Source organism: Dermochelys coriacea, chromosome 5 (genome assembly GCF_009764565.3).
Source record: "Dermochelys coriacea isolate rDerCor1 chromosome 5, rDerCor1.pri.v4, whole genome shotgun sequence".
NCBI lineage: Eukaryota > Metazoa > Chordata > Testudines > Dermochelyidae > Dermochelys > Dermochelys coriacea.
In genome coordinates, this window is record NC_050072.1 from 34,673,986 (window position 1) to 34,700,646 (window position 26,661).

A 26,661-nucleotide genomic window follows, 5' to 3' on the forward strand; every position below is an offset into this window, starting at 1 on the left:
ATGGCTGAGTTCAGGATCCTGACACAAGGAAGAAAGAAGAGCAGCAGAATATGGACCCTGGACTTCAGAAAAGCAGACTGACTCCTTCAGGGAACTGATGGGCAGGATCCCCTGGGAGAACAACATGAGGGGGAAGGAGTCCAGGAGAGCTGGCTACATTTTAAAGAATCCTTATTGAGGTTACAGGAACAAACCATCCCGATGTGTAGAAAGAACAGTAAATATGGCAGGCGACCAGCTTGGCTTAACAGTGAAATCCTTGCTGATCTCAAAGACAAAAAAGAAGCTTACAAGAAGTGGAAGATTGGACAAATGGGAGAAGTATACCAGGGAGAAGTATAAATATATTGCTCAGACGTGCAGGAATGAAATCAGGAAGGCCAAATCACACCTGTAGTTGCAGCTAGCAAGAGATGTTAGTAGTAACAAGAAGGGTTTCTTCAGGTACGTTAGCAACAAGAAGAAAGTCAAGGAAAGCGTGGGCCCCTTACTGAATGAGGGAGGCAACCTAGTGACAGAGGATGTGGAAAAAGCTAATGTACTCAATGCTTTTTTTGCCTCTGTCTTCACGAACAAGGTCAGCTCCCAAACTACAGCACAGCATGGGGAGGAGGTGACCAACCCTCTGTGGAGAAAGAAGTGGTTCGGGACTATTTAGAAAAGCTGGACGAGCACAAGTCCACGGGACCAGATGCGCTGCATCCGAGAGTGCAAAAGGAGTTGGTGGATGTGATTGCAGAGCCATTGGCCATTATCTTTGAAAACTCATGGTGATCAGGGGAGGTCCCGGACTACTGGAAAAAAGCTAATGTAGTGCCCATCTTTAAAAAAAGGGAAGGAGGAGAATCCAGGGAACTACAGACAATCAGCCTCACCTCAGTCCCTGGAAAAATCATGAAGCAGATCCTCAAGGAATCAATTCTGATGCACTTAGAGGAGAGGAAAGTGATCAGGAACAGTCAGCATAGATTCACCAAGGGCAAGTCATGCCTGACTAATCTAATTGCCTTCTATGACGAGATAACTGGCTCTGTGGATGAGGAGAAAGCAGTGGATGTGTTATTCCTTGACTTCAGCAAAGCTTTTGATACGGTCTCCCACAGTATTCTTGCCAGCAAGTTAAAGTAGTATGGGCTGGATGAATGGACTGTAAGGTGGATAGAAAGTTGGCTAGATCGTTGGGTTCAATGGGTAGTGATCAATAGCTCCATGTCTAGTTGGCAGTGGAGTGTATCAAGCAGAGTGCCCCAAGGGTCGGTCATGGGGCTGGTTTTGTTCATATCTTCATTAATGATCTGGAGGATGATGTGGACTGCACCCTCAGCAAGTTTGCTGATGACACTAAACTGGGAGGAGTGGTAGATATGCTAGAGAGTAGGGACAGGATACAGAGGGACCTAGAAAAATTAGAGGATTGGGCCAAAAGAAATTTGATGAGGTTCAACAAGGATAAGTGCAGAGACCTGCACTTAGGACGGAAGAATCCCATGCACCACTACAGACTAGGGACCGAATGGCTAGGCAGCAGTTCTGCAGAAAAGGACCTAGGGGTTACTGTGGATGAGAAGCTGGATATGAGTCAGTGTGCCCTTGTTTGCCAAGAAGGTTAAATGCATTTTGGGCTGTACAAGTAGGAGCTTTACCAGCAGATCGAGGTACGTGATCGTTCCCCCTTTATTAGACATTGGTGAGGCCTCATCTAGAGTGCTGTGTCCAGTTTTGGGCCCCACACTACAAGAAGGGTGTGGAAAAATTGAAAAATGTCCAGCAGAGCGAAACAAAAATGATTAAGAGACTGGAACACATGACTTATGAGGAGAAGCTGAGGAAACTGGGATTGTTTAGTCTGCAGAAGAGAAGACTGAGGTAGGATTTGATAGCTGCTGTCAACTACCTGAAAGGGGGTTCCAAAGAGGATGGATCTAGACTGTTCTCAGTGGTAGCAGACGACTGAACAAGGAGTAATGGTCTCAAGTTGCAGTGGGGGACGTTCAGGTTGGATATTAAGAAACTTTTTCACTAGGAGGGTGGTTAGGCACTGGAATGGGTTACCTAGGGAGGTGGTGGAATCTCCTTCCTTTGATGTTTTTAAGGTTAGGCTTGATAAAGCCCTGGCTGGGATGATTTAGTTGGGGATTGGTCCTGCTTTGACCAGGGGTTTGGACTAGATGACCTCTTGAGGTCCCTTCCAAACCTGATATTCTATGATTCACTGACAGTTAATGAAAGGAAATTCCCTAAAAACAAGCAAAGAGTTTAACTCCACCTTCTTTTTCTGTCAAAAAATATTAACTCTCTAAATTTAAAACCACACCATTTTAAAAAAGAAAATGGCATATAAAATATTCATAAGTTACCATAAAACATAGTTCTAAGTTCTAGTTGCTCAGTAAATCTACAGTACGTAATTTATCTTGACATTTAAGTACAAAACTGAAAATTTATGCAATGAGTTTAATTTAATGTTTGTTTTTGTCAGATTCTTTTCTTTTATAGTGAGTGGTGTTTTATGAATGAAAAATATGCACCGATTTTCATATGATAATGTTGTGTCGATGACTAGAAAACCAGCTGCCTGCTCTTTTTTTCTGACTTTCTTTTTAGTGAAATGCCAGTTAGCTTTGCATAACTTAGTAATACAAAACTCAATGACTTACTCATACCCATAAGCTAAAAGTCATCATTGAAGACCAAAATGGACAGATAATGTAAGAGAAAGTCTTTATAAATGAAAGTGGTATGAGTTAACACTTCCTTTAGGGACCAATAGTTGCATTAAAAAAAAAGTCAGAGCTGTTTCTCTCATAGTGGCAATGAGTAATAGCCAAAAATCCCTCCAGAGCAATCTATACAAACAAATAATTCAGAAGAATATGTGCTGAAACATCTGTGGTTAAAAGCCTTTACGCTGTTTGTTGAACTATTCAAACTAGTTCTGTAGACGACTAATTATATGAAGGTTATATTAAGGTTGCTTAACACTTCTTTTTTTGAGACGCTCAAATACCTCCATTATCAGCAGCAGACAAACCCTGGGGATAGACAAGTGCCTTTTCTTTATCCCATGAAATTCCAAATTGCCATATACCTGTTGTGCCTTGCATTCTTCAAGAAAATTTTGGTAAAATGTCAAAATAATAACTGAAAATTAACAATTCTAAAGAGCAAGGCAAATGCCCATGCTAAATCAGTGATGGCAGCATGTCCCTGTACTGGGAATGCTGGGAGCTGATAGTGAATCTGTAGTGACAAGAGCTGGGAGAAAACCAAGTTAGGCTGGGCTGACTCCATACCCCTGACACAACACATGGACTCAGTATCCCATCTCTCTGCTCAGGGCCTTCACATGGAGCCCATCATTTCCCAGGGTGAGGATGACAGCTGGTTCCCCTGACCACACCCTCTGGATAGGGCACATGATACCAGTAGCCCATCCCCCCTCTGAGCTAAAAGCTAATGCAGTCAGCCTTGTAGATGCACAGTATTGAAGGCTCAAGATACAACACTGCTGCTGATGCATGATGTGGAGATTGCTCTAGTTTCACATAATTTATTTTCACCTTTTTCCTTTTAAAAAACACTTAAAATAGAAAATTACATACACAAAATAAACTAAGTTATTTAGATTGCAAAAGCCAACACTTAAAAGTTAAGAAATGACAGATTTACAGTTGCCTTGCAACTCCTCTCCCCCCCTTTGTGCATATACTTTATGGTACATATGTTTAATTACATGATCACATACTAATTTTTCCACAGGACCACTGTCATATTCACATTGGATTGATGGTTAAGCAGGAGAATTAAATTTGCACAGGGCATCTGACATTTCCCAACATTCAAATGCTTAATATTACAACCAAAATAGCTTTCTTTTAACAGTTTTTTGTAACACATTTATAATAACTCACTCACTGTACCCTAATGTTAGTATACAATTGCATGAACCATAACAAGTTCTGGTTTACTACATTTTTAATGTAGATTTTTAATATTTGCTATCTATATGAATCTAATTATGTGAAATGGGTTGTAGTATGTATTCCAAATTACTCCAGCCTTTGTATTTCAAAGTTAAACTCTGCAAAAGTTCATACCACCAAAATCCTTGGCATGCGATCTATAGAGAGGAGTCAGAATTGTTAAAGGCGAGGCACCTTTTTTCCCCTCTCCTCTCCATAAACCACAATAGAACCCCTTTGGACCTTAGCCTACAGTTATTCAGGACAGATCACCAACTAGTGTAAATTGGCATAGCTCCATTAACTACACTGATTTACATAAGGTGAGGATTTGGCTCATTTATTTTTGTCCCTCAATAACTCTCTCATATTCCTTGCTACTCTTGTTGAAGGAATTTTCTTGCTAACAAAGATAGTCCAAGATGCAATGTTTATCCAGAGCATTTAATGTCCAGTACAAAATCAGTACATGTAAGAGGCCTCAACAATCAAACTTTTAAGTTATGGGTATGAGTAAGTCATCAAGAGTTCTGACAGGTTTCAGAGTAGCAGCCGTGTTAGTCTGTATTCGCAAAAAGAAAAGGAGTACTTGTGGCACCTTAGAGACTTTTCGTGAGCTACAGCTCACTTCATCGGATGCATTTGGTGGAAAAAGGTGGATTTTGCACCAAATGCATCCGATTAAGAATTCTGCATTACTAAGTTATGCAAAGCTAATTGCCATTTTACTAAAAATAAAGCCGGGGAGGGGGGGAAAGCAGGGCAGGCAGCTGGTTTTCTAGCCATCGACACAACATTATCATATGAAAATCTGCATGTATTTTTCATTTATAAAACACCACTTACTTGAAAGGAAAGGAATCAGACAAAAACAGAAGTCTTACAACATTAATTGCATGACTAACCAATGAAAAAATATTAAAAAGAAGAGCTGAAATGAAATTATGGACACATGTCAAAGACTGATAGCGAAAGAGGTACCAGAAACCGAACAAACAATTTGGGGTTCAGAAAAATGTTAAAAAGGGATCCCAAATACAACAGAAAAATAAAAATAAAAAATCAGAAAGAAAAAACATGAAAGGGGGCTAGAAACCAAAAACAAGTTGAGGAATACAATCAGGGAAAGGCAGAATGTTTTCCCTTCTTGAAGCACAATCACATTTCTGGGAAATGTGAAAGCAATATACTGCAGTTGTCAGATGAAGAGAATTCAAGACATTTGTAGGACTTCATGTGGGAGTCCTCTAGAAGTTCACTCACACAACAAAGCTCTCTTCCCCATCTCACCTTAGAACTCACCCTTTTCTACCACTTTGCGAATTTCTGTTTAACAACAGTTTACTTCCCATCTTCCAAGAGCCCTCTCCTTCATATTTTACTCTTCAGCAACAGTGCACAAAGTAGCTGCATAAAGACTAATATAAGCTTTCCAGTAGCAAAACACTGTCAGTGTTTCCTCATTGATTACTAATCCAAGAAGTGGCCCCAGCAAAATCAAACCACAGTCTGCTAAGAGTAGTGTGATCTAGTTGCTAATCCTTTAGCCAACAAGCTATGAAATGCTGAGTGCTTATTACATTTATTTCTTCCTCAAGATTTTAATGGCTGTCCCATGACATTGCTATTTGAATCATTTAGAGGAGTTACTGATATGGATATGACATGATAGTAGACAAGTAGAATGGTACTCAAACTACGGAGTGTTGTATTTAACAACTACATCTTAAGTAAACTGAAATTTCCAGAGGAAATAAACTACCAGCTTGTAAAATGGCACTAAGTAATCAATACGGTGAAGTCAGTGTACTGGTAAAGCTTGTCTCCCACACCTTAAATCAATCCTGCTAATTCACTTGCATTCATTTATTCAAGCTTCTCTTAATTTCATATCCCTTCTATTATTTTGCAAGATAGTCAAGGATGTTTTGAGTTTTATTTTAACAACTTTGTTTCTTTAAGTAAGCCCACAGTTGGTCCACCTCCACAAAACAAGGTTATTTTCTTCTGGAAGAAAAAGTGCATATGCGGAAATTCTGAAAACCATACAGTAGTGCAGAGATGTAAGGAAACGTTTGACAAGTTTTCTTGCCAGACACATGTACAAACATATCCTAGTAGATTGTTAAATTCTTTTGAGGTCAGTCATTGAAAAGAACTAAGTACAAATGGCAAGCACGAAATCCCCAAACAGAAATGAAGCAGGTAAAAACAAAATTGCATAATAATGTTCCAGATCAGGTATGATTATGTTAGAACTTGGAAAAATGATTACTTTTCCAGGTAAAAATGTTATATACCTGTATTAAATGTTTTTAGAGTGCTTAACACTAAAGTTTCAGGTTTAGAATGAATAGACAAGGAATCTGACTCTAGAAATCAGGTTATTTCACTTAAAACTGATTTACACTAAATTCCTAATAGTTTATATCATGCAACAGTAGCTTGTTTTATTGCATAAGTATGTTATGACTCAATCCACTATAGGTTAATGTCCAGGTATGTTGTAATGCCTTGAACATTAAACTCTCTACCAGCAGAGGGGGACCTCTATTGTGATTTCTTTCTTTGAAAACAATCAAAAAGCAGTCTTCTAAATCCATTGTGAATCTCTTGTGCATTCTTATAAGACACACATATGGGACTAAGCAAGTACTCGTCCTCACAAGTACCCAAAGAAATATAGTTAACAAGCATAAAGCTATATTGCTTGTTTGATTTGATCACACTATGCGTCTAAACTTCTGAAGCATGTGAAAAGTAACATTTCTCTTGTTTAAGGGGAAATATACTCTATTTTAAATTTTGTGAGGGTTTTGAGCCATTAGTTATAATACCCCGTTAGAGGCTTATAAATTTCATTTCTCTACTACAATCTCTGAAGATTTTTCTGGCATACAAACTAACAAGTCTCTTCTTGGCTTACATGGCCTAAGTCTTTAAAAGACAAAAGTCTCAACAGAACTCTGAGCTATTATCACCGTTTTACACACGGGTAGACTGAAGCACAGAAATCAAGCGACTTCTCCAAGGTTGAAAAGGAAGTCTCTAGCAAATGCAAGGAAAGAACCTGGTTGTTCTAACATTCAGATCTGTGCTTCAGCTACAGTGTATTTGTAATGACTTACCTAATAAGCGACACCATTAGTTTTAGGCCTTAATTTAACTCTCCCAGAAACTCTACCTCACATCCTTTCCTGCACATTTTATCAATTGCTGAATGAAGAAACTGAGGCTATAAATTAACATTCATAGAGACAAAAAAACAACATTAGGTTAGTTACAAAGTGTGTTTTTTCTGTTAGTCAGTGACAGATTGAAGAGCTATGATCAAGAAAAAAATCTCCTTAGACTAAGTAGTATTTTAAATTAAGTCAAATTTTGGGCCTAAAACTGCCTAAAATTTGCCTATATTGGGGAATTTTCAGCATTTTCTAGTCAAGCCATTAAAAAAGGATTTTTTATACAACAGTATACACATGCAATTTCTTATAGACTAAACATAATTTAAATAATTTCAGATTTAATACATAATTTTAGATACAGCTATAAAAGTGTTTATTCACTCATCTAGAAATACAAATCGAAGTACAAATCAAGATGTTTGGGCATAACATGCTCCCTTCAGGAAATACACCTTCCATAGTTTCTCATATTCTGCAATATTTGAAGTTTAGAAGTGGTCTTAAGGAACAGCCCCAATGCCTTATGGTGACAAACGCATGGATCACTGTGATGAGATTAAAATTTGGGGGAAAAATGGACAAAAATATTTTGGCTAAATTTGGCATCTCCAGATTTGAGTGTTTAACCATGTGTCTCTAATATGCTCTTCATAATTTTATTTAAGGACAAAAATAAAGGCCACTTTAAGAGCTGAGAGCTGACATGGCATTGAAAGCTTTAGCCCTTCAAAATCTTGGATGGATTACAAATTCATTTTCAGGGTCCAAAAAGAATTTCAACTGGAAAACAGATTTCTACACTGGGTTTTATTTTCTAAAACTTCAGGATTTTGAAGAGCAGCTCTGCTAAAGGTTTCAATACCATGTCAGCTCTCAGCTCCTAAGGTGGCCCTTTATTTTGTCTTTAAAAAATTAGTCACTGTCTGATTCATTTTTACCAAAAGCTCTTTGATTTTCTTAACACAAATCACAATTGTTCTTAAACCTAACTTTCTTTGGGCCATAGGTATTTGAAACAGAGTTTTGTGGAATACTACCCAGGTGAGACTGTGGGCCTTTGACAAACATTATTGAATTTTGACAATTTCATATAACCACCAACATATGGACTGCCCTTTTTGGGGTCACAATGAAAGTTCAGCCCTGTTAGTTTCTGGTTTTAGCACCTCTCTCATCACGTAAAGGTTTAGTGTGTCCCTGGAATACTCAATCTGTCTACATTTGTCGTTTTAAGAAAGAAAAAAAATATACCAAATTAGAATTCCTTTAACACAGCTTAGCTTTTTTTTGCTTTCAATGCATCCCTCTCAATTTAAGGTAAAAGGACTACAAAGATGAGTCAGGGAATTAGTGTCTCACATGAAGAGCTACCTCTTCTAGATGGAGGAGCACACCACAATCTCAGAGATGACTTCCTAAAAGATTGAAGGCACTTGGACAAACTTTTAGGAATAATGTGAAAGTAAAATGATTCAATTTCCTGCTACCCTGAAATAAAGAAAAGTTGATACGGTCACAATAAAGCCACATAGTATTAAAAACTCTCTAGTTTCCAAGGCCTCTTTGCCTCAATAAATATAAAGTACAGGCAACTCTGGGTTCTTTCAAAGCTTCTGGTGTTTGATGTTGTTTCATGATTGGCATAGATTATATTTAAGGTGATACTGAAAGTTTAAATATGGAATGTTACTATGTGAACCTCTAAAGCTTAAGGACTGCAAACTAAGCAGGGTTTCCCATGATTATTTGTGACATTTGTACCTCTTCTCTTTTGCAGAGGGTGGATGATCCCACCAAATGACTGGCAAGAATTTGTAGATTCCTAGAACCCACATTAAAGCAGAGAAAGATGCTAATAAGCAGTTCAGAGACTACCAGATCTACCTCTGCAGGAAGGCTCTTTCAGTGGAAGGTTGTTCAGTGGAAACTATAGTTCCTTTCCCCCCCTTTTATCAGCCAGAAATTAGGTTCTCAGAACAGTTATAATGGTTGTAGTGATGAGATAGTTATCAGTCCAGCAACAAAAACCACAAAGGAGGAAACATTTTTCAATTTCTTTGATCATTGCACAGTAGTCATCTAACTGACCTCCTAAGATGCAATAGTGATTGAAGCTCCAAGCCTGACTGTCCTACTCTCGTCTGTCTCTATTGAAGGGGCAGGCAGATAAGTTGTCCAGAGTGCAGTCAGCTGAAAAGTGTTGAACTTGTGGAATCCTGTGGTGTTTCGCAGGACTTCTGGCAGAGTTTTCCTGGATTTCTATAGGACTACATAGGCTTCTCGCAGAGCATTTTGTGGAGCCCATGCTGCAAATTCTTTAAATATGTGCCACACTTTTCAGCAACAGTACTTTATACCAAGTCTAGCAAATCTCATTTAAACTTGACACCTAAAGATGCACACAATTCTCTACTGAAAGCAGAACAAGCAATGGAACAAACAATTAGGATCCCCTCTTGTTAGCACTGGAAAACTGATTCATGTTTAAAGCTTTCCTTTTGAATCTACTAGAAGTATAGTACTTAACATACTAGACAGTACAACTTCTCCACTAAAAACAATCTGTGAAATTTCCCATTCTGCAGCAACACAAACATGCAAACGATGCCACTATGCGGACTAGTGTAATCACTTTTTGCCTATTAATGAAACCTTAAGGAAACTTTGTAAGCCAGTCAGTACTATTGTATATAAATGCTAACAAATCAATGACTGAACTAGAAGTATACTGTATATTTTTCACGTGTATAAACCCAAGTTGGAAAATGAACATAATATAATATATACCAAGAATATAAAAACAGCATAACAATCAATATTTCTATAAAAAAGACGCATCAAATTAAAATAATCTAGAGAATTATGGACCATGTAAACTCAATGAGGCTACAGAGGGACGAATGGCAATATTTAACTTTGTAAATTTAACACTATGTATTGACATTTCACATGCTCAAAAATCTATTGCATGGGAATATTACATCTGCATGTAGCTAATACTATACAATAATTACATGGATTAAATGGACTGTCAACCTGAAATCTAGAAAATTAAAACAAACCAGATAAAAACAGATACAGATATTACACCTTCCCTGAAGTCCCCATGCCACTTTTTGTGGGTTTAAAACAAAATTCTTCTTTTCTCTCCCCACTTCAGTGTGAAAGATCCACAAAAACTGAGGATATTAAGTCCATACCTTAGCCAACGGCCATTAAAGTCAATGGAAAAACTGCCACTGACTTCTATAGGCTTTGGATCAGGCCCTTTATGGGGAGATAATGAAACTGTCCATACATAAAATGTCATCAGATGAACAAAATGAACAACAGGATAATGAAATGTATTTGTATTAAAGCGGGGGCAAAATGTTTTTGTGTCACTGAACAGAAGACATTTCAAAAATCTTCCCATTTGCATTATCTACATATTAAATAAAGAAGGGATTCCAATTCAATATCTCATACATTATGACAGTTGGATTTATTTACAAATCATACAACAAAGAACAAAAATCCATTGAAGAATCCAAAACTAACATCAGACTAGCCTGCAAGTCTTTCCTAAATGATAAAAGTTTCTAAAAGCCTAAGAATTAAAGTAGCATCATCCACTGCTATAGTTAAATTTACGGTAATATTTCCATACAGATTATAATTTTGCAGTAAAAACTGCACCAATTTAGAGACTGACATACAAATTCTAAGTCTAGAAACACAATTTTAAAGTTAATTTATAGAAAGGTATTTAAATCAAGATGTATTTTCAGTACAACCACTGGGAAATATTTAACAAATATTGTGAGTCATTGACAATTTACTTGATAGTTTTTGCAGCATTTGACCAGTTCTATAGGCGGCAGAATATTACATATTGAATTATCTGATGAATATGTTATTTGAATAATTTATTTTCCCCCAAAATTTGGGGTTTATTCAGCCAGTTCTAATTTTCAGTTAGGCTAAATATAAACACTTCCAAATATAACTGTTTTACCCACTGGCTAAAATAAATTCATTTAAAATTGAATTTTTCCAACATAAAAACAAAGAGATGATTGACAGTACTGTTAATGCAGTGATGTGCTTACAAGTACCTCCATAACCCATGCCACAGTGCTTTGAAGATTGCCTGTCAAGTTCCAGTTAACTCAAAAGCACTGTGATGTAGAATGAAATGATTGTACCTGGAAACACAGGAAAGATAAAAGATTGTCCAATGGTTAGGGCACTACCCTGGAATTTGGGAGCCCAGAGTTCAATTCCCTGCTCTAAAACAGTTTGCCTGTGACACTGTAGTGAAATCTCTTAGGCCCAGGTTTTTAAAAGGTATTTAGGAATTTAACCCCCATTGATTTCAATCTGTCCCCTAGCTTCTGTGTGCCTCAATTCCCTATCTGTAAAATGGGGATAAAAAGACTTCTTAATCACAGGGAGTTGTGAGGATAAATATATTAAGATTAGACTCAGACTTTAAGGCCAGAAGGGACCATCATGATCACCTAGTCTGACCTCCTGCATATTGCAGGCAACAGAATGTCACCCACCTACTGGAATAGACCCAAAACCTCTGGCTGAGTTACTGAAGTCCTCAAATCACGATTTAAAGACTTCAAGTTACAAAGAATCCGCCATATACACTTGTTTAAAATGGCATGAGACATGCCTCATGCTCCAGAGGAAGGCAAACCCCACAGGGTCTCTGCCAATCTGACCCACAGTAAAAATTCCTTCCCAACCCCAAATATGGCAATCAGTTAGACCTCAAGCCAGACGCCCACCAGTCAAACACCTAGGAAAGAATTCTCTGTAGTAATTCAAAGCCTCCTCATCTAATGTCCCTTCAGGGGCTGTTGGAGACATCTGCTGCTAGCAGTTGCAGATCAGATACATGCCACTGTAGGCAGTCTGATCATACCATCCCCTTCATAAATTTATCAAGCTTAATCTTGAAGCCAGTTAGGTTTTTTGCCCCCACTGTTCCTCTTGGAAGGCTGTTCCAGAACTTCACTCCTCTGGTGGCTAGAAAACATTATGAGACACTCAAATACTATAGTAATGGGGCCATATAAACACCTAAGATAGACAGATGATACAGTAGTGGAACAGCTGGATCTTCAAGTGCACTTATTTGGAATTTACAAAAACACCGCCCTTTTACCTAATTCCCCAAGTAATTCTCTCCATAAGCGAACATGAAATGATAGTCTGCTTACACAGAATATATATATAAAAATAAAGATTCCAGGACAAACACACACAAAAAAGATATTGAAAAACATACTTCTTAACATAACCTCAATACTGCAGAGGACTAAGAAAAATGCCAATTGGAACATGTGCAGCATTGCCTCAACAAAGCAAGCAAAAGACAAAGGTTGAATTTGAAATTGCTTTGCTTTTGTCTTAGTCACAACTGGTTTGTTATTTTTTATGCAGCATTTTGATGGTAAAATTGCACTGTTATGAACACTGAAGGTAGGACAACTGAGCAGAGAGGGGAGCAGAGTAATAAAAACAAGGATGAGTCTTCACTTTTCCAGAGAAGTACATAACTATTCTGAGACATTTTTTCTCAAGTGACTAGAGTTCTAGTCTCAGTTCTGCTATCAGTCTGCTGTCTGCTGCTATCAGTCAGACCTTTGGCAAGTCATGGCACCACTCTGTGCCTCTGTTAAAAATCTGCAACTGTCCTGTGCCAACTGAGGCAGACTCAAGCTAAAGGGCAGTTTAATTGCCATGTAAGCATTTGGGCTCAGGCTGGAGACCTGGCTCTAGGATCCTGCTAAAGGCCCCTTAGCGCAAGCCTCATGAGCCTGAGTCAGGACAGGTGTGTCGCAGATGTCTAATTGCAGTGAAGACAGTCAGTGTGCATTTGTGCATCTCCTCACACAATTGGGCCTCAGTCTCAGTACTACTGTAAAACAAATAAAGTAATACTTAGTGTGTGTGCGTCACACATTTCATCTTCAACTACTCTACAAATTGTCTTGTTTGCAGTGTTCTTGTAGTCATGTTGGTTTCAGGACACTAGCAAGATGAGGTAATATCTCTCACTGGACCAACTTCTGTTGATGAAAGTGAGATGATTTTGAGCTAGTTTGAGATCTTCAGAGATCTGGGAAAGGAACTCAGTGTCACAGCTAAATAAAAAATGGAATAAATTGTTCAGCTAAATAGTTAACACAGATTGTAGGAGCCCATTCAAGGTGAAGTGGCCTGTTAAAACCTCTACAGCCATAGGACAGGTCTACAAGGACAAGTCGATCTAACTTACGCTTAAGTCTATCTAACTTGCACTGCTCAGGGGTGTGAAAAAAACACACCCCTGAGCAACGCGAGTTGCAACAACCTAAGTGCTGTCCGCACCGGCTCTATGTCAGCAGGAGATGCTCTCCTGCCGACATTACTTCACCTCGGTGAGAGGCGGAAGTTATTATGCTGACAAGAGAAAGCTCTCCATCGGCACAGAGCATCTTCTCCCGATGCATTACAGCAGTGCAGCTGTATCAGTGCAGCTGCGCCAACGTAGCGCTTCTAGTGTAGGCCTGCCAATAGACAAAAAAAAGGGGGATTAGTGGGTTACAAATTGTTGTAATAAGCCAGAAATCCAATGTCTTTATTAAGACCGTGATTTTTAGTGTCGAATGGCTATGAATTTCAGCTCCATGACTCACCTCCTTTGAATGTGTTTGCTTTCCTTTGAAGACCAGGACTGAGAAGTCACATATGGAGGGATCATTTCTGAAAAGTGTTCATCTGCAGGTGACATGTTTTTGTCTTATTTTTCTGTAGGAGTTCATTCAAGAGGGCAGTGATTGTCTGGAATCCCCCTCCCCAACCTCACCACAATCATCATCAGAAGCAAGCTCCTCACAGACCAGGACCCACCAACTCAAAGCAGCACCAGATCCTACCATAACAGATGCAAAACCTGCAGATATATCTTTACTGCTGCAATGATCAATACCTCCCACAACATACCTTTCAAGATCCATGGGTCCCACACATTCCTATCACATGTGGTACCTTATCCAGTACATTAAATACCTCAATAATTATCAAACTAACAAACATTATCTAATTCACCCACACAGGCAAGCAAGATGGGCATACTGGACAAACAGTACAATTCCAAAAGGAAGAACTGAACAAGAAAATTTACAGAATTATTTTTGATACATTTTACATTCACTGTAATCCAGATCAGCAGCAGACGCTATTGGTTTATCAATAACTATATTATTTATACAAACATATTAGATACAGTGCTCCCAGTTTAGAAAATTTTCACATGTAAAATGACTCCATTTCTGTTTGCGTCTACCATAACCAATATGGTCATATTGAGAAAATATGATTCCAGCATGTGCAAAGAGGCATTTGCCTTGATTTAGGAAAGGCAGCATTACTCACTTATCTTATGATTAGTACCACCTATTTTCCAAACATCTCTGGCTGTCTCTGGCATTTCTGACATAGCTTATACTACTGCCACTTTTCATCTCTGCTCCTTAATCTGCATCCGGTTATTGCCAAATCAAGATATTCATCAGCATTACACTCAAGTTAACATGTCCTGAATTTCAACGCATCTCTGTATGAAAGTAATACAACTTTGCTTTAAAAGAAAGACCTTCTAAAAGAAAGCATGGAAAGAAAGCATAATTTTTCTGAAGAAGCCCAAACACGATAATCCTTTATTAACAGCACTCATCAACCTGAACAGTAGTTCTGTCTGAAGAAGGAACATGTATAACATTGACACAGCCCTTAACTGTTCATATAAATATGTTTTACAAATTACAATATAAAGCAAATACCTTTAAAAACAATTTCCAGAAGACAGGCTGACACGTCATTCATGTCTAATAAAACCAACCCAATCATATGAAAATAAGTCTAATTCTTTAAGTATCGTTAGTAACATCTGCCCTATCAGATATACACAGTGTACATGGTTTGGTAATATCAGTACATTCGGGCTTTTAAGCCAATTTTGAAATGGCACTACGCATACATGGTCCTTAAACACACCCAAAAAAGTACTGTGATGAAGTGTCATAATTCTCTTCTGATTGACCAAATGCAGAGCTGCACAAAGCATGGAGCAGATGACTTAATTCAAACTAAATAATTAAATCAAATAGAAGAGTTAATAAGCATAATGCAAGTATACTGCACAGTGTTCTTTAGGAGGCTAGGAGGGCCAATGGAAAGAGTGTAGTCGTAAAGCTGAAGTGTGTTTTGCTTCAGTATTCCAAATTGTTAAACATTATGCCATCATTGTATGCCCGAATAAGTTTCCATTGACTACTATGACCTACAGCTACAAAGAAAACTAGTCAAATGCAGAATTTTCTAATATGTAATTTCACCACAATAGTCAAAGTTACAGCAAATATCAAAACTCTAATGATCAGCTAGGATGATCCTTCAAAATTAAGAAGGTCAGAATAAAGTTATTGGAGTCTAGTTTCTAATAATTACAAAGCTAGTTCAATTATTCAATACTGAATAAATCTTATACACGTATTCAAATTCAGCCAAATTCTGAAAAAGAGGTGAAAATGAAAAGAGAAGCACAATACATTGCAAAGGTACACCTAGACTTGAATTTTGACTTAGCACGACAAGGATTTTCCCATTAATTCATAAACAAATCACTGATGAACTGTGTGCCTTGAAAACACCAGCAAAAAGCAGTGAAGATAATTAAAAAATGTGCATGGGAAAGACAGTACAATGGAACTGTGGTGCAGCTGTAATTTAAGTTGTAAGTTCTTCCAGGCTAGGACCATAACTCTAAAGTACATTGAAAACTGATGAATTATAAAGATAAAAGTGAAAATAATCTGGTATCATATTTTACTAAATTTAATAACTGAATACCAAGAGTAATTGAAAGCAAATTTTCCATAATTAGTCTGGCAAACTCCACTGTTCAACATTCATTTTCTGCTCTTCTTACTCATGTGAATAGTCTAATTAGATATCAATGGAACCATTTGAGTGAATAAAAGGAGCAGGTAGAGCTCCTAAAATCAGATACTAATAATTCTCTTTATTAGCATCACCTATCCCAAGAATTTTGTTTTGTATATTTACTAAAAACTTAACAAAAAAAGATCAAACCAGCAAGCCAGGGTATCTTGTTCCTTATAGTAAAGTCTAGAAGTTAATGCAACCATATGTCAAACTGGTTTTTGAGAGCAAGCCGGACTAAGAATCAGTTAGTGAAACTACTACTAGCAGATACAAAAAAGTACCTTAATCCTAAGACCACCCATTTGTTTTATTACCTAATGCTTCAATGCACAACAATAATATAGCTAAAACGCTGCACTGCAATTTTTACTAACACCAGCTGGGTCAGAAATAGCAATGAGAGTTTGCTATGAGTTGAAGGCTATCAATGCAACTGATTTAAAAGATATTACACACGATGGTTCTACTCCTCAAACCAAAGCAGCTCAGACCACCACCAATTAACTTCCAATGAGAAAAAAAAAAAATTTTTTTTTTGAAAATCAAAAGGAATGAAGAGGTATAAGCAAATTTTCCTTTTACATCTAAGAAGTGGTCAGCAAAAGGAGTTGTGTGTACTAATAAAAAAGTATGATGGTGTTTATTAGCCTGCATTATAGAAAGATCTGTAAGAGCAGACTGTCAGGCTCATTGAAGTGGCATGATGCAGGACTCACTTTTCATGAGTAATGATATGTCAGCAATAAAACATTCAAATAATGTGTGTTCTGTTCATCTTTTTAAATTTGTTAGTATTTATTTAAAAACCAAGAGCATTGAGATTGGTATTCAATGTTTTCTTAAGGGCCGTAATAAAAAAAAAAGTAGATTTAAGAGATCACAATATAGGCAGTCTACCTCAACAGGTTTGCTTGTCCTCGAGTTTTTAATATATAATTTATATATTGTACACACGCACACACCCACCCCTGCACACACCCTACAGATCACAAAATAAGAAGCACGGGCACATAATTAAGGGGTCCACAGAGCTCATAAAGAAAGTGCAACGACCTTGTTAGTGTTTGGCCTTTCTAACGCACCCAGGCTCATTGTAAAACAGTCAACCATGAAAGTACTTCAAAAAGCTGTTTTTCTTTTTATATTTATAGCATGATTTTATAATATACCTTTCAAGTTTTAAAGAAGCTGGTACTGCTGTATATCTTCTTGGAAATTCAACATGAATCACACAAACTTTCTAATTTACAACTTTCAGAAATCTGAATGCTTTTCAATACTGGGGTTTTCAACTTTGCAATTTAATGACAATCCTGCCTTTGGCCTTTCCTGACCTGTTGTGAAGTAAATCAGGCACACTAATGTGGGCTAACAAGTCTTTTTCACACTGTTCGATCACCCTGCATCACTTTTCTCCACCGACACCGCCTCTCTCCCACTCTCTGTCTAGCCATCCTCCCTCAAAGCAAACAAAATGGTCACTGTAACCCTGCATTACTGCTCATTAGATCACAGGTTAGTCAAGTGGAACTGCCCGAGGTTCCCAAAGGAGAGCTATACTTCAAAAATCTGTCCATGTCAAATGAAGAAAAAACCCCTGAGCATGGGGTCACCCAGATCAATGATCAAAAGAGACTGAGAATGGAAAAGGGGGGGCAGGGGGAGAAAGAGGGAGAAACCTTTTTTGTTTTAAAAAAAACAGCCTTCTGTATAATAAATCAGAATCCAAAGATACCACGCATTTTCTTCCCCTTGACAACAACATGCTACTTTCATTTTAACATGAAACAACTTGCTTTTGAGTAGATTGTTTTTAAGCATTAAAACTGAGACTTCATGAAACCCAAAACTACACCTTCACAAAATAAATACAGCCAAGACAGACAGCTATAGAAAATATTCTGGATGTTTCTACCACCACAGAGGGACTGCCTCTGAGAAATAATCCACATATTTGGTAATTAAACTAAAACCATACTTGAATTTTATTATGCTTCAAAATATTGGTAACATATTAGCCCCCAAAGGGCAAAGTCACAATCATCTGAACTCTGCTTGCACATGAGACATAGCAATCACCAACGGAATCTGAAGAAATTTGCAACTATTCTAATAACCAGTTTTTTGGTTTTTTTTTTAAATATAAATATTCAATGACAAGGAATTGGGGAAAAAATGAAGTCCTTTTGTAGAGAAAAAATATCCTAATCATAAAACTGATCTAAGAGACAAAGAGATTAATTTTATCCACTTACTCAGGTTTTTTTTTTGAGAAGTGGCACAGACCAAACAAAATGAAGTCTGTGCACAAAACTGTACATGCTAAGTAGTGAGAACTCTCCTTTCAATTCTTTTAAGAGTGACACTGGACAGTCTGAACTTGCTCCGCCAAGTACATAGGAAAATTTAGCACAATACATGTTTTATCAATTAAAACAAAGTTATCACTTGGCAAAATTACAAACAATCTGAAAGGGACGGACCTAGAACTGGTTTAAAAGAGCACACACAATTGAACCTCCAAGTGATTGTATATTATATATATATATATATATATATATATATATATATATATATATATATAAAAAATAAAGGACCCACTGCACAATAACTGCCAAAGAAGCCTAACTAACAAAGTACTCCTATTACAGGAGTGGTGGCAGAGCATCTCTTACCCTCGACAGCAGCAGAGGCTGTAAGGAGAGCCTTTGGCAACCCTCCCTACTCCCCAGTAGGAAAGGATGCAGCAAATCCCTCAACACTCCTATCCAAAGAAAAACGTACACTTCTCCTGCTCCTCTCCCTCCCTCTCTGCTCAGCCAAAGCAAAGGGGCTGGAGATAAAGAGGAAAGATACCCACCTTGGAATCAAGTACTTTCCACTAGTCTGGTAAGTGACACTTGTATTCCAAAGGCATTAATGCAGTGGAAACAAGTTACAGTGAAGCAAAACCTTCATTACAAGCAGTGAAGTTTTACTACAAAGAGAGTAAAAAGAAAAGGAGTACTTATGGCACCTTAGAGACTCACAAATTTATTTGAGCATAAGCTTTCGTGAGCTACAGCTCACTAGCTCACGCTCAAATAAATTGTTAGTCTCTAAGGTGCCACAAGTACTCCTTTTCTTTTTGCGAATACAGACTAACACGGCTGCTACTCTGAAACCTACAAAGAGAGTAGTGAACAGCTCCTGAATTGCAGTGAAGCATTTCACATAACTTCACTATAACTGGACTTTCTCTGGCATGGACCACATAATAAGTTGGTTCCAGTATAATTAAAGCTAACAAAGTAAGAAAGGCAAATCATAATATGAACATTGTAAAAAGATACTACACTTTCTATAAAGTATCTGGATAAGTACTGTCTTATAAAACAAACAATCCTGCATTGACAGGAGACGGATTGGACAATCTAAATGATTGTTTTTTCCCATATCTATGATTTTATAATTTGGCCGAGACCCCTCTCAGAATTGAGTAATAATCTTTTCTTTTCTGACCCCTATTATCCTACTCTGTGTGTATGGGTGGAGAGGCAGTTAGAAAGAAAAGGAGGAATTTTATTAATACACTGAGGGCCTGATTCACTACTGCAGTTCTACACCAGTGTATCAGATCCTTCATTTTTATAAATGCCTCCACTTGTAATTTTACTATATATTAATTTTAGAAGGGCCTAAAATTTATAAATACTGAAGTTACATAAGCCACTTATATCTGGATTTAATACATGTTCCCAAATGTTCATGAAGTGTTTTCTGTGCCATTCAACTTCACTTTAGAACACACACTAAGAACTTGAATAACTAAGGAAAAAAATGGAATGTTTGCAAAACAGATGTTGATATACATGTGAACAAATTACTTCAACCAAAAGCACTTATAAATTATGTTATTTTGGTGGTAGCGTGTCAAAAAGCATTTTAAGATTGTCTTAGGTAAAACTAAATACACCTCTACTCCGATATAACGCGATCTGATATAACACGAATTCAGATACAACGCGGTAAAGCAAAAATGGTTTTCTGTCTCGTCTACAACATTGATTTTCAAACTGGGGGGTGCAACCTGTTTATGTGGGGGGTTGCATTACACTCAAGCTAACATGGGTTAGGTATTAAGTTTTATCTTTTATGAAGCAATACTACAGTTGATGTTTACATTCTTGCATTCAGAGTTCATTCTACTAAAAATAGAGAGAAAACTTCTGAAAGTAGAGATTATTCCTAGAGAACTTTTTGCTCATGCAATTTAAAGTGAAAATAATTATGAAATAATTGCAACCAAAGAAAAAAAGTGTCACATAACACATTAGTCACATTAGGCAATACAGCTGAATGGAAACTGATGGAAATCATTACATATTCTAATATAAACAATATTAAACCTGTCTTCTTATCTGTTTCTATAGGGCAGGGACCTTCTCATACTTTTCATCTTAGAGATGACTCATCTCATTTACTACTGCATATTTTTCAATTTTTAATTGGCCCAAGAGATTTTTTTAAAATTGCTTTAGGACTCTTTAGAAAGCAATTATATAGCCACTAGTAGTCCCACTTCACAATACAATACTTGCTTATTCTGAAGCTAAGTATTGTCATCTCCTATGCAAGTTAGTTGTCTCTCAGTAATTTTTGAGCATTCAAACTCCCCTCAGCTTTATAGATTCACAAATTGTAAAGCCAGAAGGGTCCATTGTGATCATTTAATCTGACCTCTTGCATAAGACAGGGCAGTAATTTTCACCCTATAATTCCTCCATCAAGCACAATCACTTGTGAATACTTGTGGCACCTTAGAGACTAACAAATTTATTAGAGCATAAGCTTTCGTGAGCTACAGCTCACTTCATCGGATGCATTTGGTGGAAAAAGCAGAGGAGAGATTTATATACACACACACAGAGAACATGAAACAATGGGTTTATCATACACACTGTAAGGAGAGTGATCACTTAAGATGAGCCATCACCAGCAGCAGGGGGGGGAAGGAGGAAAACCTTTCATGGTGACAAGCAGGTAGGCTAATTCCAGCAGTTAACAAGAATATCAGAGGAACAGTGGGGGGTGGGGTGGGAGGGAGAAATACCATGGGGAAATAGTTTTACTTTGTGTAATGACTCATCCATTCCCAGTCTCTATTCAAGCCTAAGTTAATTGTATCCAGTTTGCAAATTAATTCCAATTCAGCAGTCTCTCGTTGGAGTCTGTTTTTGAAGCTTTTTTGTTGAAGTATAGCCACTCTTAGGTCTGTGATCGAGTGACCAGAGAGATTGAAGTGTTCTCCAACTGGTTTTTGAATGTTATAATTCTTGACGTCTGATTTGTGTCCATTCATTCTTTTACGTAGAGACTGTCCAGTTTGGCCAATGTACATGGCAGAGGGGCATTGCTGGCACATGATGGCATATATCACATTGGTAGATGCACAGGTGAACGAGCCTCTGATGGTGTGGCTGATGTGATTAGGCCCTATGATGGTATCCCCTGAATAGATATGTGGACAGAGTTGGCAACGGGCTTTGTTGCAAGGATAGGTTCCTGGGTTAGTGGTTCTGTTGTGTGGTGTGTGGTTGCTGGTGAGTATTTGCTTCAGATTGGGGGGCTGTCTGTAAGCAAGGACTGGTCTGTCTCCCAAGATCTGAGAGAGCGATGGCTCGTCCTTCAGGATAGGTTGTAGATCCTTGATGATGCGTTGGAGGGGTTTTAGTTGGGGGCTGAAGGTGATGGCTAGTGGCGTTCTGTTGTTTTCTTTGTTGGGCCTGTCCTGTAGTCCATTACCCTCTGATCCCACTGAGAGTTACCAAAAGAAACTACAGCATTTGCTCAAGAAACTCCCTGAAAAAGCACAAGAACAAATCCGCACAGACACACCCCTGGAGCCAGGACCTGGGGTATTCTATCTGCTACCCAAGATCCATAAACCTGGAAATCCTGGACGCCCCATCATCTCAGGCATTGGCACCCTGACAGCAGGATTGTCTGGCTATGTAGACTCCCTCCTCAGGCCCTTCGTTACCAGCACTCCCAGCTATCTTCGAGACACCACCGATTTCCTGAGGAAACTACAGTCCATCGGTGATCTTCCTAAAAACACCATCCTAGCCACTATGGATGTAGAAGCCCTCTACACCAACATTCCACACAAAGATGGACTACAAGCCGTCAGGAACAGTATCCCCGATACTGTCACGGCTAACCTGGTGGCAGAACTTTGTGACTTTGTCCTGACCCATAACTATTTCACATTTGGTGACAATGTATACCTTCAAATCAGCGGCACTGCGATGGGTACCCGCATGGCCCCACAGTATGCCAACATTTTTATGGCTGACTTAGAACAACGCTTCCTCAGCTCTCGTTCCCTAATGCCCCTACTCTACTTGCGCTACATTGATGACATCTTCATCATCTGGACCCATGGAAAAGAAGCTCTTGAGGAATTCCACCATGATTTCAACAATTTCCATCCCACCATCAACCTCAGCCTGGACCAGTCCACACAAGAGATCCACTTCCTGGACACTACGGTGCTAATAAGCGATGGTCACATAAACACCACCCTATATCGGAAACCTACTGACCGCTATTCCTACCTACATGCCTCTAGCTTTCATCCAGATCATACCACTCGATCCATTGTCTACAGCCAAGCGCTACGATATAACCGCATTTGCTCCAACCCCTCAGACAGAGACAAACACCTACAAGATCTCTATCATGCATTCCTACAACTACAGTACCCACCTGCTGAAGTGAAGAAACAGATTGACAGAGCCAGAAGAGTACCCAGAAGTCACCTACTACAGGACAGGCCCAACAAAGAAAACAACAGAACGCCACTAGCCATCACCTTCAGCCCCCAACTAAAACCCCTCCAACGCATCATCAAGGATCTGCAACCTATCCTGAAGGACGAGCCATCGCTCTCTCAGATCTTGGGAGACAGACCAGTCCTTGCTTACAGACAGCCCCCCAATCTGAAGCAAATACTCACCAGCAACCACACACCACACAACAGAACCACTAACCCAGGAACCTATCCTTGCAACAAAGCCCGTTGCCAACTCTGTCCACATATCTATTCAGGGGATACCATCATAGGGCCTAATCACATCAGCCACACCATCAGAGGCTCGTTCACCTGCGCATCTACCAATGTGATATATGCCATCATGTGCCAGCAATGCCCCTCTGCCATGTACATTGGCCAAACTGGACAGTCTCTACGTAAAAGAATGAATGGACACAAATCAGACGTCAAGAATTATAACATTCAAAAACCAGTTGGAGAACACTCAATCTCTCTGGTCACTCGATCACAGACCTAAGAGTGGCTATACTTCAACAAAAAAGCTTCAAAAACAGACTCCAACGAGAGACTGCTGAATTGGAATTAATTTGCAAACTGGATACAATTAACTTAGGCTTGAATAGAGACTGGGAATGGATGAGTCATTACACAAAGTAAAACTATTTCCCCATGGTATTTCTCCCTCCCACCCCACCCCCCTCTGTTCCTCTGATATTCTTGTTAACTGCTGGAATTAGCCTACCTGCTTGTCACCATGAAAGGTTTTCCTCCTTCCCCCCCCTGCTGCTGGTGATGGCTCATCTTAAGTGATCACTCTCCTTACAGTGTGTATGATAAACCCATTGTTTCATGTTCTCTGTGTGTGTGTATATAAATCTCTCCTCTGCTTTTTCCACCAAATGCATCCGATGAAGTGAGCTGTAGCTCACGAAAGCTTATGCTCTAATAAATTTGTTAGTCTCTAAGGTGCCACAAGTACTCCTTTTCTTTTTGCGAATACAGACTAACACGGCTGCTACTCTGAATCACTTGTGATTGACCCGAGCATCTTTTAGACAGACACCCAATCTTGATTTAAAAATTTCAATAGTTCTCTATTCTGCTTGCGTCTTCCTGCTGTGATGACTTCTGGAGCTAAAACATGACCACTAATCAGGAACATTTAATAGAAGATCCATTTACAGAACATCTTGATCTTCAACAGATTCGAAGATTTTTTTTTTCATGGTATCTGAAACCATTCAAAAGGTTCTCCAGTCAGGTTCAAATTTCATATATTCAGCCTTTGTATTCACTGTCATCTATAGTCGCCATTCCTACCCTTCAGATGACAATTTCTTTTGCTTGGCAAGCAAGACAGTTGGAGAGAGAGAGCGAGCGCGAGCGCCTACCTTTTCATCACTAATTCTTTAACCATATTCTCTAAAGCTTTCATATTTAAAGTATTAGGGACAGTGTCTTTTGTAATTCTGTTGATTTAATCTGTTTCCATTTATATTTATACCCGTTTAGTTGCTATAAACTCTGTTTTCCTAAACTAGCTGTACAGAAGCATGTGAATAAGATTCTGATTTGCATACAGAAGGAAAGACTCCTAAATATGCTACTGCATATATATAGAAAAATGCATTTCCAAACAACGCACCATGCTTTCATAATCAAGCTAAGTAACTTTGGAAGGCTGTATTTATCAGTATTGTTCAGGATTTCCTTCAAAGCATGTGTGTTTATAATAAGGCATAGCATTACAAAGGTTGTTTCCTTTGCTAGTTATAGTTCACCTTTGCTGTGAGCACTAGTCTGAATCTTACTTTTTAATATAGCTGTTCAGTGTTACATAGAAGATTTAATGGGCAGCTCTTCAGTTTCTGTACCCAAGTTATTGTATAGTTTCAGCTCTCTAGCTCTGTCTGTTGTGCATTACAAACAACTTTTGGAAGCATTCTAGAAACTGTTTCTTCACTGATCTTTGGGAAGGCCATTGTAATTCGCTGTGTCCAGGAACTTTCCTTTAATTCAGACTGTTGAAGACCTTTATTTCTTCATCTACAACAGCATCAGGAATTTATTCTTCAGAAGTTCTTGTTTGTTTGACTAAGATTGTACAGAAGTATTGAACAAGTTATGGGTAAGTTGCATTACTTACCTAATCAGTGCCAGCAATTCTGATGTCATCTTTTGATCTAATGAAACTACATCTAGGATTTTATTTTCAGGAGCTTTGTTTTTTTCTAAAGACTAATGGAAACAAATTTGAAGTAGTCTCATGTTAACTGCCTGGATTTTTATGTCACTTTCTTATAAAGAGGTTTTGCATAGCTGTGTCTAATCTTACTTCAGGTCATTCTAGTTAATTTCATTTCTCTGTTCTTCCTTGGAAACATTCTGGTTTCTTCTAACATAGTATTAATCTTCTCTTTTCTTTCTATTACTGCTTCCTTCAATATGCTCTTGTTAAGGACAAAGGTTAAACATCCAAATTTTTCACGTTAATGTAATGGTTGGAAAAGTTTTTCCAAGACTTGAAATTTTGCATTTTGTTTGAGATCAAAAAGTTATTTATGTTCTGTAGCATTAAAGTATGTCTTCGTTGCACAGTTAATCTTAGCTTCTACCTGGATTTTAGCCTTAGCACCCCTTACCATCCACATACATAAAAAATTCTGACCTGGGTTTCAAGGTGCTTTAAAGTTCAGACCAGCTTATCCAGCTCGGGGTGAGACTGAGAACTGGGCTCCATTTTAACTTGGGCTGGAACCTGCCTACTTTGCATTGAGAATCAGACTAAAATCACTTGTATTAATAGTGCTCCAATGTCCTTCCAACAATTGTCCACAAAGGACAAGTTCTCCTGCAAATGACTGTGAAAAATCCTAGAGTACTGCTTCACAAAGAACCATGAAATATACTACAGACATATACACAAGTACAGAAAGAGCAAGAACATAGTAATATGCGTTGAGCTTTGCACTGGAGATGCTCACACCTGGGCCAGGCTACTCAGGGTGTTCACACCCAGATGCCAATCACTTGAATTCACTGTGCAGTAGAGAAAGTCTAAATGTTCTTCTCTAACCAACTTCCTATTTATTCTTCTAACTATGCAATGATTGTGGCAAGCAGTCCACCTACTTAAAATATACAATTGATACTGGGCTCATATCAGTCATTGGGAAGACCGTTTTCCCCTCCGTGTGGAGCAAGAAGTTTCTCTTCTTGATGAAGCTGCACGATACTGTACACTGTTTCATTTAGCATTTGTACAAGTATTATAAATGTACATGGGTCTTCAGGATAGTAATCATACCTAAAAACCTTAAAATCCAAACACAGCCAGGACAAAATTAAAATCTTGAACCCTTAACTTCTATAGAGCCTCCTACTGTATTCTGAAGTTTCAAAAAAGTAACTAGTTGTGCCTATTTTTAAAAATAAGCTTACCTGGATAAATGGCTTTATTAACTCCACACCAGAAGCCAATTGCATCAATACTTAGGGATCTGATTGCCCGACAATATTTATCACAGTAGACATACGAGGGGTGATTTTAACCTATTAAGTTTTAAATGGACTATCTTCTTGTGTTGCATGGCCACAGTTAAGATCAGCAGGTGCACTCAAGCTGAAGCTCCCTCTCTGAAAATGGGAAGGAGTGGCAAACAAGAGATTCTCTATGAAGAATCTTCTACTTTGGAGTTCACTTTCCCTA

At 38.3% G+C, this 26,661-nt stretch overlaps 1 protein-coding gene and 1 long non-coding RNA gene across 6 annotated transcripts in view; both read right to left on the minus strand.

The window, feature by feature from the left end:
- ARL15 (ADP ribosylation factor like GTPase 15) overlaps nucleotides 1-26,661 on the minus strand; it is a 333,479-nt gene that overhangs the window by 144,987 nt on the left and 161,831 nt on the right. The gene's annotated exons all lie outside the window — the stretch shown is intronic.
- LOC122460168 lies at nucleotides 18,726-20,910 on the minus strand. The gene is made up of 2 exons (XR_006281280.1): nucleotides 19,300-20,910; nucleotides 18,726-19,112 (listed from the first exon to the last, which is right to left on the minus strand). It is a non-coding gene; the product is annotated as an uncharacterized LOC122460168 (long non-coding RNA).